The sequence below is a fragment of the Nanorana parkeri genome, unplaced genomic scaffold, assembly GCF_000935625.1.
Source record: "Nanorana parkeri isolate BGI_ZX_2015 unplaced genomic scaffold, ASM93562v1 scaffold579, whole genome shotgun sequence".
NCBI classification, from domain to species: Eukaryota; Metazoa; Chordata; class Amphibia; order Anura; family Dicroglossidae; genus Nanorana; species Nanorana parkeri.
In genome coordinates this window covers 179,714-197,450 of record NW_017306847.1, presented here as the reverse complement: position 1 = coordinate 197,450, position 17,737 = coordinate 179,714, and the positions used below count along the sequence as shown (strand labels likewise).

The following is a 17,737-nucleotide window of genomic DNA, read 5'->3' as shown; positions in this document are numbered from 1 at the left end:
TTGCAGCTAAAGAACCTTATATTTGACAAACCCTTTCTAAAGTCTTCAAAAACCAGTGCAGTTAACAGTGGCCAGTAAATAACCTTTTAAAAGAAGCACCTGATTATGTATAACATTCTACTTGCTGCAATTAATAAACCGATTCAGCAAGGATAGGCAACCTTGACACCCCAGCTGTGGTGAAACTACAAATCCCAACATGCCACTGCCTCTGGGAGTCATGCCTGTTGCTGTGAGAGCCTTGCAATGCCTTATAGGACTTGTAGTTCCACAACAGCTGGAGTGCCAAGGTTGCCTACCCCTGCTATTAAGTGAACAATCCTGATGTGCTGCAAATCAATGTTAGCTTCTTAATAAAAAAAAACGAAAAGCAAAATACGCAACAAGCAACAATACAACCTAATAAAGCTAGGAATATGTCAAATGCAGTTCCCTATAGCAACTAAACAGTAATTACATTTTATTTTTTCGGCATGCTGTAGACCAGGAGTAGGCAGCCTTGGCACTCCAGCTGAGCTGAAACTACAAATCCCATTATGCCTGTGGCTGTCAGAGTCTTGCAGTGCCTCATGCGATTTGTAGTTCCACAAGAGTTGGCATGCCGAGGTTGCCTACCCCTGTTGTAGACTGAAAAAAAAATGGATAGATTGCCATAGTCACAACATTTTACCCATCACTTGTATTATTATCAAATAAAGCAGAAAATTCTAATACAAATAGATCTATATTCATGGTAAGCATGCATCACCTTTCTGCCCAGTTCTGTGGAAGGAGGAGATGAGCTGACAGCAGCCACAGAGAAGTGGAGAAGAGGTAGTATGATAGGTGTATATATTCAGCCGCACCCGTACAGTTACTAACAATGAGTGTGACATCACACACAGCCGTCACCTCATAGGATATACCTGGAAGTAGGTTGCATGGAGGAGGGAATGATTGGACTTACCATGCTTTCTTTGATCCCTATCTGTTGATTACAGCGTTTTCCCCCGGCCTCTAATGTCTCCACACAATGTGATGCTGATTGCTCCGCTGACCTGTCAGGACAAGAATTGAGCGAAAACATTTTAGATCCAAGTATTGCCTAATACTCCATCCTTCCCGGGAAGTCTGGGACTAGTCACTGCATGTTTTGGGTTAGGCTTTTATAAAATGACTATAGGGCAGTTACTGAACTGTGATTGTAAAAAAATAGATTATGGGCTTAAATTGAACAAATGACTATTTTTTATGAAGACCTGCCTCTCGTAATGTTCCTAAAAATAGAGGAGGATAGGGACGAGCCTTTCACTTCTAGAATACCTAAGACATAAAGCAGAACTCCGGGCAAAAGTGTTCTTACCCTTGAAGTGGGGGCTAGCCCTGTACTGCAAGGGTTAACTGCTTGTTTTTGTCTAGGTGCTAAAAAAAGTTATACGTTGGTATTTCCCTCAGCGTCCTCACGTCCTATACACTGTATATAGAATCTCAGTTGTGGGGGGGAGGGGGGTGGTGCAACAACAAGGAAGAGAGCACCCCCCTGAAATGATGGCAGATAGCAGATAGCAAGGGAAGCATTAGCTTCTTTGCTATCTGCTGTTTTTTTGGTTAGTATTCTGATAGCTGCTGCCGTCAGAATAAAAAAAAAAGCATAGGAATGAATAGCTAGGCTGCTATTGGCTATTTCAATTTGCAATAGCCAATAGCAAGCTGGCTATTGCACCCGCCCTCTGCAGCTGTGGACCTGATGGAGAACTGCAGGTCCACCTCTGCTGATTGACAGCAGCAGTGGGCGGGTGCAATAGCTAGTCTGCTATTGGCTATTGCAAATTGAAATAGCCAATAGCAATCCAGCTATTCATTCCTATGCCTTTTTTGTTTTCTGACTGATGGCAGCCAGCGGCTCCCGATGTCAGAAAAAAACAAACAAAGCACAGAGCAGGGAAAGTATTACTCTGCTATATTGAGCAGAGTAAATCTTTCAGGGAGAAAATGTTTCTCTCCCGGGTGTTCGGTAGCCGCTATCTAATAGCGGGAGACTCCCAAAACATCCGGGAGAGTTGAGATGTTTGGAATGTGATGACTCACGGATCCATAGACCACTGCAGCGGAGGGGGAGAGACCCTCCAGAAAGCCGGCTCTGTGGTTCGGGTGAGTTTTCTTTTTTAAGCACCTAGATCAAAATGAGTACTTAACCCTTGCAGTGCCGGGGTATCCCCACTACAAGGGTTAAGAATACTTCTGCCCGGAGGTCTGCTTTAAACAGTTGCTGTAATAACCTGTGATAAGTTAAAAATTGAAGAAAATAGGTCACCAGCACTCCATAAGTTAAAATGAATGAGTCCTTTTAATGGACAATGATGTCACAGAAATCCAACATGAGCCGACGTTTCGGGGCCACACAGGGTCCCTTCTTCAAGGCAGTAGTAGTATTCCCACCCAATGCTTTTTGATCCGTTTTTAAATGCTTTAAAAACGCATTTACACAAAATATAATGGTTTTTCCAAAGGTGTAGTTCACAGCAATGCATAGTATTTTGAAAAAAATAGAGCAAGCTGCATTTTGCATAGCAACCCATGTAAACACATGCAAACATGCCAACACATCACTTTTAATAGTAGTAGTGATGGTAAAAAAAAACACATCTAGACACATGCATGTTTTGGTGGGGACAGGGAACTCCAAAACTTTTTCTGTAATGAGTCCAGATCAAAAATATATGTACATTGCCCAGCAAAGTATTTCTTTATATTTTTACAATCATCATGTTTCCAAAAAGCTCCAACTCTCTCAGCTTGGCTCCCCTGAACTTCCTGTCCAGTACAAGATCACAAGAGACAGAGCAGTCTCCATCAACTGTCCATCTGCTAGCTTAGAGAAGGGAAATGAGAGAAGATGGGGCCGGGGGGATGGGAAGTAGCTTGATTTGCTGTGTCTCTGTTTTTGTGGTGACACACAAAGCCTATTAGTACACACAAGGGTGGCTCCATACCCTGCAAGGGAAAGGAGCCACCCAAAAACAAGATATTCGAGCCAGTGCTCAGGGGACCAGCTGATTCTGCAGTAAACTAAAACTTTTAAACATCATGAAGCAGCGTCCATTGCAAGTGATTTCATTTCCTAGTCACATGTGCCAGAGGTTCCAGGAAGTAAAGGGAAATCTAGTAATCTGCCCTTAGTAAAAATGGCCGCTGTGAGAAGAATGTGTAAGAGAAATAAGGTATGTAACAAATAAAAAGCCTGTAATTATCTAAAAGTATGTGTTTGCAGATTGTCATTGCTAAAGATTTATAAAGATATCTTTGTTGTTATTTTGAAGAAATGGGTAACGTTCCGTTTTAAGGCAGCCTATTCACTTTGAATGGGGTGCCAATGTTGCCCAGTGTGGCTAAAACTGTACCAGGCCTTTTTTAAGGAATGCAATGCACAGTATGCATTGCCATGTGTTACAATGCAGTTGAGTTGCATTGCCTTACTGCAGGGGTAGACAAACTCATGCCCTCCATCTCATGTTGATCTACTCTGGCAGCCACAGACATGACTCCCAGAGGCAGATGCATGGTTGGATTTGTAGTTTCACCATAGGTGGATGGCCAAAGTGTGCATACCCCTGCCTTAGTGCATTGGGTTGCCATTAAAAATGAATGGCACTGCACCACTAAGGCTGGGTTCACCCCTGAACGTATTTTTTCAGCTTGTTTTTCTCTCGTTTTTTAGCGCGTTTTTCCGTTCAGTGAAACGCGCGTTTCACAGGCGGTATGATTTTCATTTTTTTCCATTTAATTTATCTATTTAAAAAAAAATACTTTTAAACTTCCCGCTGGCTCCGCCCCCCTGCGGCTGCTCGCAAGGGACGGAACCCGGAAGTCGGCAGCCGCCGGAGGACACATCGGGGATCGCGGACAAGGTAAGACCTGTAGGCTGTATTCCCGATTGTTAACCCCGATCCACACTCGGGAATACCAATGTAAATGCGCGGCAAAACGCCCCAAAGAAGCTCCTGTACTTCTTTGGGCGTAGGGCGTTTACCAGCGCGTTCCTACGCGCTGTAAAATGCCCAGGTGGGAACCATGCCCATAGGCAATCATTGGTTTTCACATGTTGAGCGTTTTACAGGGCGTAGGAACGTGCTGTAAAACACCCAGGTGTGAACCAGGACTCAGTGTTACTGCACCGAGGAGACGTGAACATGTTTTGAAATTGTTGTTTACCTGTATATGTCTGTGAAGGTTCTTATTCATCCAGGTCATGGTATACCTGTAATAAATAAGTCAAATAAGTCAATGACTTGTATTTTTCTTGAAAATGTTTCACTGGACATCCCCCTCCTAGACTCCAATTATGCAAATGATTACATTGCAGTGTCACACAATGGTTCAATTTTCCTGTTCCATCTCACAATGCAAGTTTAGGAGTTGACATCTCACTGGGGTTGATAAACTAAAGAAGAAAGAGAGACAGTTCATACTGCAGAGTGAATGTTCGTAAATAAGGTAAACCCCTGTTCACTTTGATTACCCAATGATATGCAAGGGGAATTTCTTTTAAAAACAGGCTTTTTGTTAATTCATGGTTGTTTTATTGAAGTGAACACAACTTCGCCTTATTTACTAAGCTCTGTGAACATTTACTTTACATTACATTTACGTAACCCTTCGTTCACACCTCTGCAATGCAGCATTGCAGAAGGGCTGCAGAGTGCACTTATGGTGTCTATGGTAGGGCAGCCTATGTATTCGAATGGACTGCCTGCTGCAGATAAACCGCACTCATAGAAGCGCATGCATCTTTTTAAAAAATCTAATTGCACCACATTCCATGATCATTGTGTACCATGCGATGTTCTGCGATACAACACTCATGCTATGTCTAGGTGCCTTTGGATTCTATTAAGAAATAACAGAATCGCAACACACCTTACAATACAACATGTGATGCAAGATCGCATGTGGCATCGCACATGCTCCCGCATCGCATAGATGGGAACAGAGCCTAAGTGAACTGTTTATGCTCCTTTAGTAAGTTAACCTCAATGGTGTTGATTTCTTGAAGAAGAGAGCTTTCACTCTGCAATGAGAAGGTTTGCCAAGCTTAGTAATTAAGTTTAAGTAGATGTTTTTTTAAAAATAATTTGCCTTGCACATAATTGAGCGTCCAAAATGAACATAGGTTCCCCTCATTTGCTAAGCTAAGTAAGAATTTACTTTGCAAAGCGAACATTGTGTACTAATAAGCCAACCCCATTGACAACAATGCAGTCTCTGTCTCTTTTAAGAAGGGAGACAGAGGAAGTGCAGACTGCTCGCTCTGGTGATTGATCTACATATCAATAATGTCTCTATATTTCATACAATAATGGATATATGGAAGAGCAAGTCTGTAAGATGTGAAAGCCCCTTTACGTTAAAGAAGAACTCTGGGAAAATAAAAACTTACACTTGCAGTGAGGCCTGCAGGTATCCTGTAATACAGACCAGTCACTGCTGCTCTCTCTCCTTGTGCAGTGTGACTGGTCTCGTATCCACCCCCTCCTGTAGTTTACTGCAGGAAGCCCTTAGTGGGTGGAGCCTGCTGGGTCTCTCCCAAAGTTCTGTGCAGGCTAGGTACAGTCCAATGATGATGTCAATGCTATTTTTACAATGCGCTAACTGGGTTTGCAAAAGCATTTGGTGCACACACAGTGGAATTATATACTTTGTGGCTATTGAAGAATATATTTAAATGAAAGTGCCTGTACCTGAAGTTCAGGTAGCTTTTCTTGGCACTTTTAACATCAGTATGCCATCAGTTATTAGGAAGTATGTATTTGAATGTTATATTTTGCTTTTTTCCCATGGGCATTTTTATATGGACCTGCAATCCTGGAAGGCATAAAATGTAATCACCTGCCCGTAACAGAGCTTCAGTGCAATGCCCATAAACTAAAATTCAGTGTAGCATTCATGTGACAAACTGGCCTTTCCTCCTATCATCCCATCCCTGTTCGATTTGCCTCAAACAGAATTTGGTTCTAGTCCGTTTAAACCCACATTATGGTATCTTGTGTCCTCTAGTGCATAGATTTGACAATTACTACAAAATTGATTGACAAGTCAGTGACAATACATGATAAGTCTTCCTGCTTTCACAGCTGCTAATCCTATGGGGAATGGAGGTTCCTGGGTACACAAAATATAAGCTCTGAACACAGCTAGACAAGTACAACGTGTAATTTCTCCATAGACATTAAGCCTTGGAGCTGGATTTTGCCCACCAAAATTGTGGTCCCAGTGTGAACTTTGTTTTGCTTGCTTTCAGTGAACATCATGTTAATATAAAGAGGTTGATTCACTAAAGAAGTTAAAGTATATTTAAAACCCAAAGCAAAAATAATATACCAATCCTTAAATGTGGTGGCTGCCTGTATTCATTCCCTTTTAAGGCTTATTTTCCTTTATTTTGACCTGGTTATTCAGACAGTAAATCTTTTTTTCAGCTTCCTATAACAGACCAAGCTGTCCAGCAAACATGGGTGGGAAACTCAAGCTCCCACCCTAGGGTGTCCACCTGTCCGGGATTGACCCGGACAGTCTGGGTTTGGAATCCTGTGCCCGGGTGTCAGCCCACCTCACACCCAAGCACATTATTCAAACCAGAAAAAGCCGCAGACTTACATACCTGGCAGCTTACTGCCCTGGATATTACACTCAGCAGCTGTCTTCCGGTTGGAGTGAGGGTAGCTAGTCTGAAAAATTGTGTTTCAGGTCCGCCCCTCTTCTCTCTCAACCATTCACAAACCTCTTATTACTATTCTCCCAGAATGCACTGTGTTTGTGAATGGACGGTGAAGATTCTGTCATTCAACTGCTCTTCCTACATTCACAGAGCTCAATGCATTGAAAGATAAAAAAAGAAGAGGTCTTGGAAGGGCTGGGGGCAGGGGGGGGGGGCGGACCAGTGGCACAGCTTTTCAGACTAGCTACTCACAGACTCCACTCACTGCAGCCTCTCACAGCCGAGCCATGGAAGACAGCTGCTGAGGGTAATATCCGGTGGCTGTGATGGAGGCAGTGAGGGGAAGAGTTTTACCAGACGCACCAGCTGCAGGTAATGGTATACACACTATTACATATATCTAATGTATTTGGGGGCAGATTCAGCAGGAAACAGCTGACATTTGTGCCATGTATGTCTAGCCTTAATCATCCTCATAGTGCATGGTATCCTGAATTTGGTAGCTTTGCATTTGTTGGCAGATAACAAAAATGTTAAACTCCACTATGGATAAGCGAGCATTCCAAATATCATAGTCAGTCTAAAAATCTGCTTTTCCTTTTCTACTCTTGATTTCACACCTTTATCACATATTGCCAGAAAATATTTTAAATAACAAGTCGGGTATGAGCTGAATCAGTTGAGGCAGGGGCATTCCCCACCCCTTTCCATTGTGATGGGTAGCTGTGGGGCGGGGATATATTAAAGAACAAGTCAAGTATGAGTGCAATCAGCTGAGACAGCGGCATTCCCCAACCGCCGACTCAATGCTGATTGACTGTGAAGCCGGTTTCCCAACCAAGCTTAATCAAGCAGGTTAGATAACATGGAGCCAGCTTCTGGGGCAAACAGATTGCCCAGGAAGCTGGCTCCATGGCAGTGGAAGCACCGGTATCGGTACTCGGTATCGACGAGTACCAAAAGCAAAGTATCGGTACTCGTACTCGATACTGAAAAATCTGGTTCACACCACAAACAGTGTTCCGGTCCGGTGCTGCATGCACTATTTTTTCTGACTGCATGGGACTGGAACGCAGGCATTGATGTGCCTCGCGTTTGGGTGTGGGCGATCGCACTGCAGTTGGTGGGCCTGGCTGTGGTGCCATTGACTTAAATGCACTGCCACGCCTCCTCCCGCCCCTGAACGCAGGGAGCTGGCCAGGATGCGATTCAGTGCATTCTGGCACCAAATCGGGCCGGAAACGCACAGTTTGTGGCGTGAACTAGCCCTACTAGTTCTTATTCGTAGCTTAGGTTCTGATTTAACTAACACTTACAGGTGTTGTCCTTCCCCCAGCCTTTGACTGGACAGAGAAAGAGATGCAGTATACTGATGAGCTCAACCTTCTGTCACTGCTCTCTCCTCCCGTTGGCATGTTCTTTATTAGCACATGAGATGAGTACTACACAATATCTGGTTTGCTGTGTGTGCTGCTTCTCCCTCACCCCATCCAAGCTCTGTTATACAGGGCACTGCAAGAAGCTGATACCAAGCCAAATTCAGGTATTAAACTGCTTGCATTTAAAAATATATTTAAGGATGTATTAATAAATACAGAGCTGCACTGACTTGTGTCCTAATTAGCTTACTTTTGTGGAACCCTTTAAATGTCTGCACATCACTAGCACATTCTAACTACAATGGACTGACACTCTATTACTTCCCTACGAGACACTCAAAAACTGACCTTGGTCTAAGGCCTCATTCACACGAGAAAAAGCCGGCACGTACAGCTCCGTGCTGCGTGCACGGCCGTATCGGGCAGCTCCCGGGAAGGACAGGTGATGCGTGTGATTAGTACGCAGCCCCTGTCCTTATCTATGGGAGTATGCGGCCGTACGCCGCCCCTGTCCTTCCCGGGAGCTGCCCGATATGGCCGCGCACGGAGCTGTACGTGCCGGCTTTTTCTCGTGTGAATGAGGCCTAAGGCACTGCCTAGAAATAGCCACAAGTGGCCTAGATCAAATGGCAAAATGTTCCGCTCCTTTCTTCCTTAATAGATTTTCTCCATTTACTACAATTGGCTGGCTCCACTGACCACTCTGTTCTCTTGAAATCAATGGTTCTGTTCTATCTGCTGTTTTTCTCATACTTGGCAGGTTTCTTCTTTAGGCCTTGTTCACACCAAATGCAGACCAGATCCGGTCAGGTTTCTGCACATGCAGTGTAGTGGGTTGTGCCGCGTTTTGGATGCGTTTTGGATGCGTTTTTGATGCGTTTAGGGCCGGTTTTGGTAAAAAAAAAAAAAAATGTATTTTACGTTTAACATGGACTTTCAGGCACTTGCATGCGTTTTTGATGCGTTTTTGCATTTTAGATGCGTTTTTGATGCGTTCCAGACCAGATCCAGAGCAGGTAAAATAGGGCTTGCCGCATTTTTTTCATCTGGTCTGGATCTAGTCTGGATCCGCTCGCTGCGATGTGAACTGGAGGTCAAAATACCATAGGAATACATTGGACGCAGTTTTGATCCGGTCTGCACCTGCTCTGGTCCGGATCTGCTCCGCGCTTGGTGCGAACAAGGCCTTAGAGCTGAACTTATAGGGTGAAAATGTGTCTCTAAAATCAGCAAAACCAAAGCAAAATAGGTAGAACTAAAGGTAGACCCAAAATAAAAATAAAAATTTGGCAGTAGAGACATGCGTAATTCCCAACTGGCTCAGATCAGTTTTCTATTTTCTAGGTCTATGAATTCACCATTCAATGTATATTCCCTGTTCTTTTCTGGAATCTGTAAGATAAACAGGAATGAAGCCGAGTGCTGGGGATGATGTAATAGCATATGTGCAGGAGTTACATTATCAGTGACCGCTCAGTGGTCAAAGAGGAGTATCGTGTGACCGTTAGGAAGTAGCAAGGGAGCAGAAGTGGCTGGAGCCTTGACCCATCTGTGTGAGAGTAATTTGTGTCGCGTGTGAGGAGTTTTGTCCCCCCACTTTTGATGTTTGCTAGGATGCTGGTGGCCCAGAGGCCTAGAAGTAGACATGTGCGATTCGTTTTCGGAAAAATTAGTTTTTCGGACAAATTTTCATTATTCGGAGATTCGGATGTATCCGAATTTCTGAAAAACAGAAATGATGAAAGAAAATGAATCTGAATTTCCGAATACGAAATTTCGGACGTCTGTATGTATTTTCGTTTGTGCACAAATTTTCGTTGCAGCAAAGTGACATTAAAAAAACCCGAAAACAACAAAACTAACACAAAACGGAAACGAAAATTCGTACAGACTATCGCTAACGAATTTAGTCCGAATCTGAATCCTGAAATGAGTGCTAACGGATTTCGTCTGAATCCTGAAATGAGTGGACTTTCGGACCCGAATCCCGAAAAACGAGATAAAGCAAAATCTGAATCAAAACGAAATGAAACTAAACAAATTTTTTGCCGGTGCACATGTCTACCTAGAAGCTAATCAGGTTTGGCCCGTGCAGCTGCTAGGATGTCAGCTGCCAAGAAGCAGCCAGTGTCCTGGAAAACAATTAGGGGTCTATTCACAAAGCTGCCAAAGGATCTAGCCATAGCTTTGGCTGATCCTTCGGCTAGCTTCGACCCCAGGACCCCTTCGGTTCAGTGCAGCTCCCGAAGTTGGCCGAGGGGCTCAGTCGAGCCGAAGGCATATGCTGGCTCCGGCCACTTGCACAGACAGATCAGCGTCCCTGGTTACTAGGTAACCAGGGATGCTGATCTCCAGACAGGCCAACTCTCCCGGATGCTCCGGGAGTCTCCCGCTATTAGATAGCCGCCCCCGGCCGCCCGGGAGAAAAACACTTTCTCCCGGAAAGTTTTACTCTGCTCGATTGAGCAGAGTAAACCTTTCCCTTCTCTGTTGTCTTTTCTTTTTTTTTTCTTCTGACATCGGAGCCGTTCGCTGCCATCAGAATAATAAAAAAAAAACAGCATAGGAATGCATAGCTACATTCCTATTGGCTATTTCAATTTGCAATAGCCAATAGCAAACTAGCTATTGCACCCGCCCACTGCTGCTGTCAATCAGCAGAGGGGACCTGACATTCTCCATCAGGTCCCCTTCTAGTGATTGACAGCATCAGAAGGTGGGTGCAATAGCTAGTTTGCTATTTGCTATTGCAATGTGAAACAGTTGGACGGAGCTAGCTGCACACTGCAAGCTGCGCTCAATCGTTTTCTATTTAATTTTTTCTACTTTTTTAACTGTTTTTCTATTCTGCTTGGCACCACAGAGGTACCCAGCAGAATAGCCGAGCCGGATGCCGCTTGGCGGCATTCGGCTATTCACTCACTCCTGTTCGGCATCTATGAGATTAGGCAGGACAGCAGCGAGTAGCCTGCCGGAGGTTCGGCTCAGCCGATTCAGACCCTGTTCACATTGAGCGATTTATCGCGCGGTAATTCCCACGATATCGCGGCAAATTACCGCACGATATCGCGCTCCAATGCAATCCAATGGGGGCAAAGGGTCCTGCTGTCGCGTGTCGTTACAGCAGGACCCTTTTTGGAGCGGATTTAGCCGCGATTCAAGCTTGCTCAATGCAAGCTTGAACACGTCTGACATCGGAGCCGTTCGCTGCCATCAGAATAATAAAAAAAAAACAGCATAGGAATGCATAGCTACATTCCTATTGGCTATTTCAATTTGCAATAGCCAATAGCAAACTAGCTATTGCACCCGCCCACTGCTGCTGTCAATCAGCAGAGGGGACCTGACATTCTCCATCAGGTCCCCTTCTAGTGATTGACAGCATCAGAAGGTGGGTGCAATAGCTAGTTTGCTATTTGCTATTGCAATGTGAAACAGTTGGACGGAGCTAGCTGCACACTGCAAGCTGCGCTCAATCGTTTTCTATTTAATTTTTTCTACTTTTTTAACTGTTTTTCTATTCTGCTTGGCACCACAGAGGTACCCAGCAGAATAGCCGAGCCGGATGCCGCTTGGCGGCATTCGGCTATTCACTCACTCCTGTTCGGCATCTATGAGATTAGGCAGGACAGCAGCGAGTAGCCTGCCGGAGGTTCGGCTCAGCCGATTCAGACCCTGTTCACATTGAGCGATTTATCGCGCGGTAATTCCCACGATATCGCGGCAAATTACCGCACGATATCGCGCTCCAATGCAATCCAATGGGGGCAAAGGGTCCTGCTGTCGCGTGTCGTTACAGCAGGACCCTTTTTGGAGCGGATTTAGCCGCGATTCAAGCTTGCTCAATGCAAGCTTGAACACGACATCGCGCTGCAAATCTTGCGATGTCGCGCAATATGCAAATCGCGCGACAAACGCGCAATTTGCATATCGCGCAGTGGGAACGGGGCCTCAGATGTTGGATTTGCTGAGTCGAACCCCTTCTGCATTTCGGGTCGGCCGAACATGCTGAGCATGTTTGGCTGACCCGAAGCCAGCCACAGCACGGCTGATTTTACAGCGTTCGGCTCACTTCACTTCGGGTCGGTTATTCACTCGGCTGCCTACAGCAGCTTTGTGAATGGACACCTTAGTCTCAGCAACCCAACATCATTTGGTTGCCAGAATGCTGTTGACCACGAGGCCATCAGCATCCTACCAACCAATGCAGCTAGTGTTCACAGCACCCTTGAGACCTGTGCACAAGGCAGGTGAAAAATTCATTTCTGACATGTATATTACATTTGTCGTATGGTGGTGCAGACACTATTCTAAAGAGTGTCTGTGCCACTTTTTGAATTATAGGGTATGTATTTAGAATACATAGACATTCTGGTAAAAGATTGGACTTTCTGATAAAAGTGATTCTGTTGCTTCCCCCAAAAAAGAGTTCCCTGCAATACAAGACTGGGAAAACGTACCTCTCCAGTCTACAAGAGATGGCATGTATGCTGCAGCACAGATGATTTGGCTACTAATGTAGATGAGTTGAGTTGCATTTTTGAATAAACAGCACCACAACGCACAGGTTTGAAGGGGGCAGAGACAGCCAGGGAACTAGCACTCTCAGAAGGAGATAAGCAATGCTGGCCTCCGCATTTCTTACAAATAACTTTTTTATTTAGTATTCCTGAACTTATATGCCGAACCATCTAGAACCACAGAATCAAAGTCTACATCTACATAAGTCTACATCCCTTCATTTAAATTCATACTTTATTCATCCATTTGTTCAAATAAATTGACCACTATATTTTACGTTTTTGTTTTTTTTAATAGACGTTTTCCATGATTCATAAATCATTTATACGCCTGAATCTCCACCATACTGAACAGGAAATCCATCATTATTTTATACAGTTGAAAAGGTTACTTCTTTTTTAAATGCATTCACGTTCTTTCTCTGAATTTATTTAACTTAGAATATCCGTATGTTTCAGAATTTACACAGTAGGGAAATATGGCTTGTATCCTGCAAAACGGCATCAGGCAAAAAAACAAAAACAAACAAAGAAAACACTGTAAATATCCGGAGCATTTTAGAAGCTCTCTACAGTTTCTAGTTTATTAAGTATCACCGAGTAATGGCCAGTTGCCTAGCAACAGCAGAGAATAGCCGGGTGGTTTTGTGTTCTTTTTAAGTTATATGTAATGTGTCTCAGGGGATGATGCCCCAAATCAATTTTCTATTTCATTTACCAAAGTCGAGAAAAGAGAAGTAAGATTTGGTTTAAAAGTGCTGTAATAAATCTTCAGCAAAGGTAGAGGTTACGTTTTAAATGCTATCTGCAGGCATCCAGCAATAGAGCGGCTCAGTGAACCGCTAGCACATTCCAGGATTTTTCTACTGAAAGACAAAAAAGACCACATGTATAACCCTTTATCTCAATTGTAGGCCTCATTCACATGCAAACAGCAAAGTACAGCAGAGCCTTCTCAAAACCTAGAATATCTGCATGCATCACTTTCATCACTAATCCAAAAACTGAGGCTAGGTACACACCCAGGCGATTCAGATGCCGAGCTGTTTTCGCGTGGTTGTCGTACGTTTTCGATCGCGTGACTGTTTATTGTAAACCGCGCGGTTGTTGCGCGTTTTTCAATGCATAGAGATGTCCATGGGACCCAAACTGCGAGACAAATGCCCGAAAATAGCTCCTGCACCTTTTCGCGCAACAGTCGATTTCGCGCGACAAACCGCAAAGGTGTGAGCAGCCTCCATTTACTTCAATGCAAATCGGTTACAGTGAGATCAGCAAGGGACAACCATTTTTCCTTCCAAATGCATTATAGAATTACAAACTATGCATTTGAACTAGTACAACTATGTTCTTAAAACATTTAAATTAATAAAAATATTTACAACTGATATATGAAAGCTGATTTACTAAGGCCTATTTCCACTGTTCGGTGGACATGTGCACTGGCAAAAAATGTGTTTCGTTTCGTTTTGATTTGGATTTTGTGTTATTTCGTATTTCGTGATTCGGCTGTGAAAGTCAATTTGGATTCGGACGAAATTAGTTAGCGGTAGTTTGTTCGAACGTTCGTTTTTGTTTCTTATTCGTTTAGTTCATTCGTTCGTTCGTTGCAGCAAAGTGACATTTGAGGGGAATTTTTTTTTTCTCCTTCTCTAATGCCACTTTGCTGCAACGAACGAACAAATGAACGAAACGAATAAGAAATGAAAAACGAAACGAACTACCGCTAATGAATTTCGGAAACTGACATTCGGATTCGTTTGCATTCGTTATATCTGTAATTCGGAATTCGGATACATCCGAATGTCCGAATTTTTGTCCGAATTTTGTTTCGGAACGAAACGAATCGCACATGTCTACTGTTCGACTTTAATGCATGCTTTGTAACACACTAAAGCACATGTCCAACTTTCTCAGTGTCTGTTTCCAATCTCAGCACTGCGTCGCAGTGCGTTTTGACAAATATTACATCATACCTCCTAACTGAGATGAGAAAGAGGGACACTTTCCAGCACAATGTATTTAGTCATTAGACACACCCCTGCTATGCCCCTTTAAGACCATTAACAATGTATACGTTACAAATGACTAAACCCAGAATTTGACTGTATAATGGTTTTACAAACAAGATAATTAAAGGAGAACTATGAGGTGAGTGCTTTTCACTCACCTCATAGTTCTAGCCGACCTGTGACAATGAGACTGTCACAGGTCGGCTCAGTAGATCGGGAGGTGAGCGAACACATACCGGCGTTTGCTCACCTCTTGATCCTGTCACGGCTCTCTGATGTGACAGGGGAGGGGCGGGATTCCCCCCTCTCCGCTCCCATCCGCTAGCGCTGACTGGCGGAACGGACAGGGGAGGGGGTGGGTACAGCTGGCTCTGCCTCTAGATAGGCAGAGCCAGCTGTAAGGGACGCAGCTGGGCGGATCCCGACACAATTGTCGGGATCCGCTTCAGCTGCGGCGTCTCAGTATAGCGCGAGCAGCAGCTCGCGGTATACTGCGGCGTCTCAGTACGCTGAGCCTAGGGTGACGGGAGGACGCTAGTTTGTGTCCTCCCGTTACCCTAAGGAGAACTATGGGGAAAAGCCTTAACCCCATAGTTCTCCTTTAAGGGATAAGGTGAAAGATTTAGTGCAGAATAACACTTTTGGTAGTTAAATAGAACATTCTCATAGATACATCAGACCAACAAGAGGGACAACTAAGGAGGAAAGAGGGACAAAGGGGTCTGGTTTGTGCACTGGCAAAAAATGTGTTTCGTTTCGTTTTGATTTGGATTTTGTGTTATTTCGTATTTCGTGATTCGGCTGTGAAAGTCAATTTGGATTCGGACGAAATTAGTTAGCGGTAGTTTGTTCGAACGTTCGTTTTTGTTTCTTATTCGTTTAGTTCATTCGTTCGTTCGTTGCAGCAAAGTGACATTTGAGGGGAATTTTTTTTTTCTCCTTCTCTAATGCCACTTTGCTGCAACGAACGAACAAATGAACGAAACGAATAAGAAATGAAAAACGAAACGAACTACCGCTAATGAATTTCGGAAACTGACATTCGGATTCGTTTGCATTCGTTATATCTGTAATTCGGAATTCGGATACATCCGAATGTCCGAATTTTTGTCCGAATTTTGTTTCGGAACGAAACGAATCGCACATGTCTACTGTTCGACTTTAATGCATGCTTTGTAACACACTAAAGCACATGTCCAACTTTCTCAGTGTCTGTTTCCAATCTCAGCACTGCGTCGCAGTGCGTTTTGACAAATATTACATCATACCTCCTAACTGAGATGAGAAAGAGGGACACTTTCCAGCACAATGTATTTAGTCATTAGACACACCCCTGCTATGCCCCTTTAAGACCATTAACAATGTATACGTTACAAATGACTAAACCCAGAATTTGACTGTATAATGGTTTTACAAACAAGATAATTAAAGGAGAACTATGAGGTGAGTGCTTTTCACTCACCTCATAGTTCTAGCCGACCTGTGACAATGAGACTGTCACAGGTCGGCTCAGTAGATCGGGAGGTGAGCGAACACATACCGGCGTTTGCTCACCTCTTGATCCTGTCACGGCTCTCTGATGTGACAGGGGAGGGGCGGGATTCCCCCCTCTCCGCTCCCATCCGCTAGCGCTGACTGGCGGAACGGACAGGGGAGGGGGTGGGTACAGCTGGCTCTGCCTCTAGATAGGCAGAGCCAGCTGTAAGGGACGCAGCTGGGCGGATCCCGACACAATTGTCGGGATCCGCTTCAGCTGCGGCGTCTCAGTATAGCGCGAGCAGCAGCTCGCGGTATACTGCGGCGTCTCAGTACGCTGAGCCTAGGGTGACGGGAGGACGCTAGTTTGTGTCCTCCCGTTACCCTAAGGAGAACTATGGGGAAAAGCCTTAACCCCATAGTTCTCCTTTAAGGGATAAGGTGAAAGATTTAGTGCAGAATAACACTTTTGGTAGTTAAATAGAACATTCTCATAGATACATCAGACCAACAAGAGGGACAACTAAGGAGGAAAGAGGGACAAAGGGGTCTGGTTCCAAATCAGGGACAGTTGGGAGTTATGTGACATGTCTGTACTACGTTTTAGTAGTATGTTGAGAGGCCCATTGAATAAGGTGACCAGATTTTTAAAATGAACAGGACATTTTTTTTTTATTGGCAAATGGTATTGGCTAATAAAATAAAATAATAATATGCTAATAAAATGGCTATTTTATTAGCATATTTTCCTCAAATTATATATGCAGTGTATTTGGTAAATTTGAAAATGTCCCCGGGAACATAAAATAAAATGTAAAAAAATGTTTTCTTTATACTCACCTTATCCCTGGATCCTGCGCAACCTCCCACGCTGTCAGAAGCTGCTTACAGCGTGTGCCGGTTACTATATAAACCCGCGCGCTGTATGCAGCTTCTGACAGACTGCGCTGTTAGAATAGCGGGAGCTATGCAAAATGTGCCCCCGGCTTCCCGGCTACACTAATAACGTACCTTCTCAGAAGCTGCATACATCGCGCACCGGTTTAAATAGTAACCGGCACATGCTCTGTATGCAGCTTCTGACTGTGTGGTACACGTGAGACATTTCCGGGGGCATAATTTGTCTGGGAAAGCAAAACAAACGACAAACGCACTCAACAATTTGTTACCAGTTATACAGTAAGGTGCACACGAAATGGGCTTTGAACAGTGGTACAGTAGAAAGGCATCATGGCACACTCACAAACCAGCATGTAAAACAACTTGTCTCACCACTAAGGACAATGACAGAGGTTTGGATACACGTCTTCTGCAAAGGATGTGTAAGCCGCACTGCCGCGCCAAGGCACCTCTTATAGTGCGGTCCTAACTCTAAACTATGAGAGTCTCCATCTTGGAGCACATAGGGGCAGAAGATATCAAATTGGGTGCAGGCCTGTCAGGAGGACGCCCCACCTCCTTAAAGGTACAGAGACACACAAGGGATCCCGCACATCCCATTGGCAGCTGAGAAACCCCATGCGTCGCTGCACCAAATCGGTAAAGCAAAACATGTGCTCCAAGATGGAGACACCTCTTATAGTGCGGTCCTAACTCTAAACTATGAGAGTCTCCATCTTGGAGCACATGTTTTGAAGGCATCATGGCACACTCACA

General features: G+C 44.2%; 1 protein-coding gene and 1 long non-coding RNA gene across 2 annotated transcripts in view; one reads left to right on the top strand and one right to left on the bottom strand.

Annotated features, from left to right (window-relative positions):
- The window catches only part of LOC108791868 (neural cell adhesion molecule L1-like protein), a 132,403-nt gene that overhangs the window by 88,751 nt on the left and 25,915 nt on the right, over window positions 1–17,737 (bottom strand). The gene's annotated exons all lie outside the window — the stretch shown is intronic.
- Window positions 949–17,737, top strand: part of LOC108791885 — a 21,900-nt gene continuing 5,111 nt past the window's right edge. Inside the window, exons 1-3 of the long non-coding RNA XR_001941527.1 lie at window positions 949–1,039; window positions 10,599–10,600; window positions 13,332–13,340. This is a non-coding gene — a long non-coding RNA (uncharacterized LOC108791885). The remainder of the gene's footprint in view (window positions 1,040–10,598; window positions 10,601–13,331; window positions 13,341–17,737) is intronic.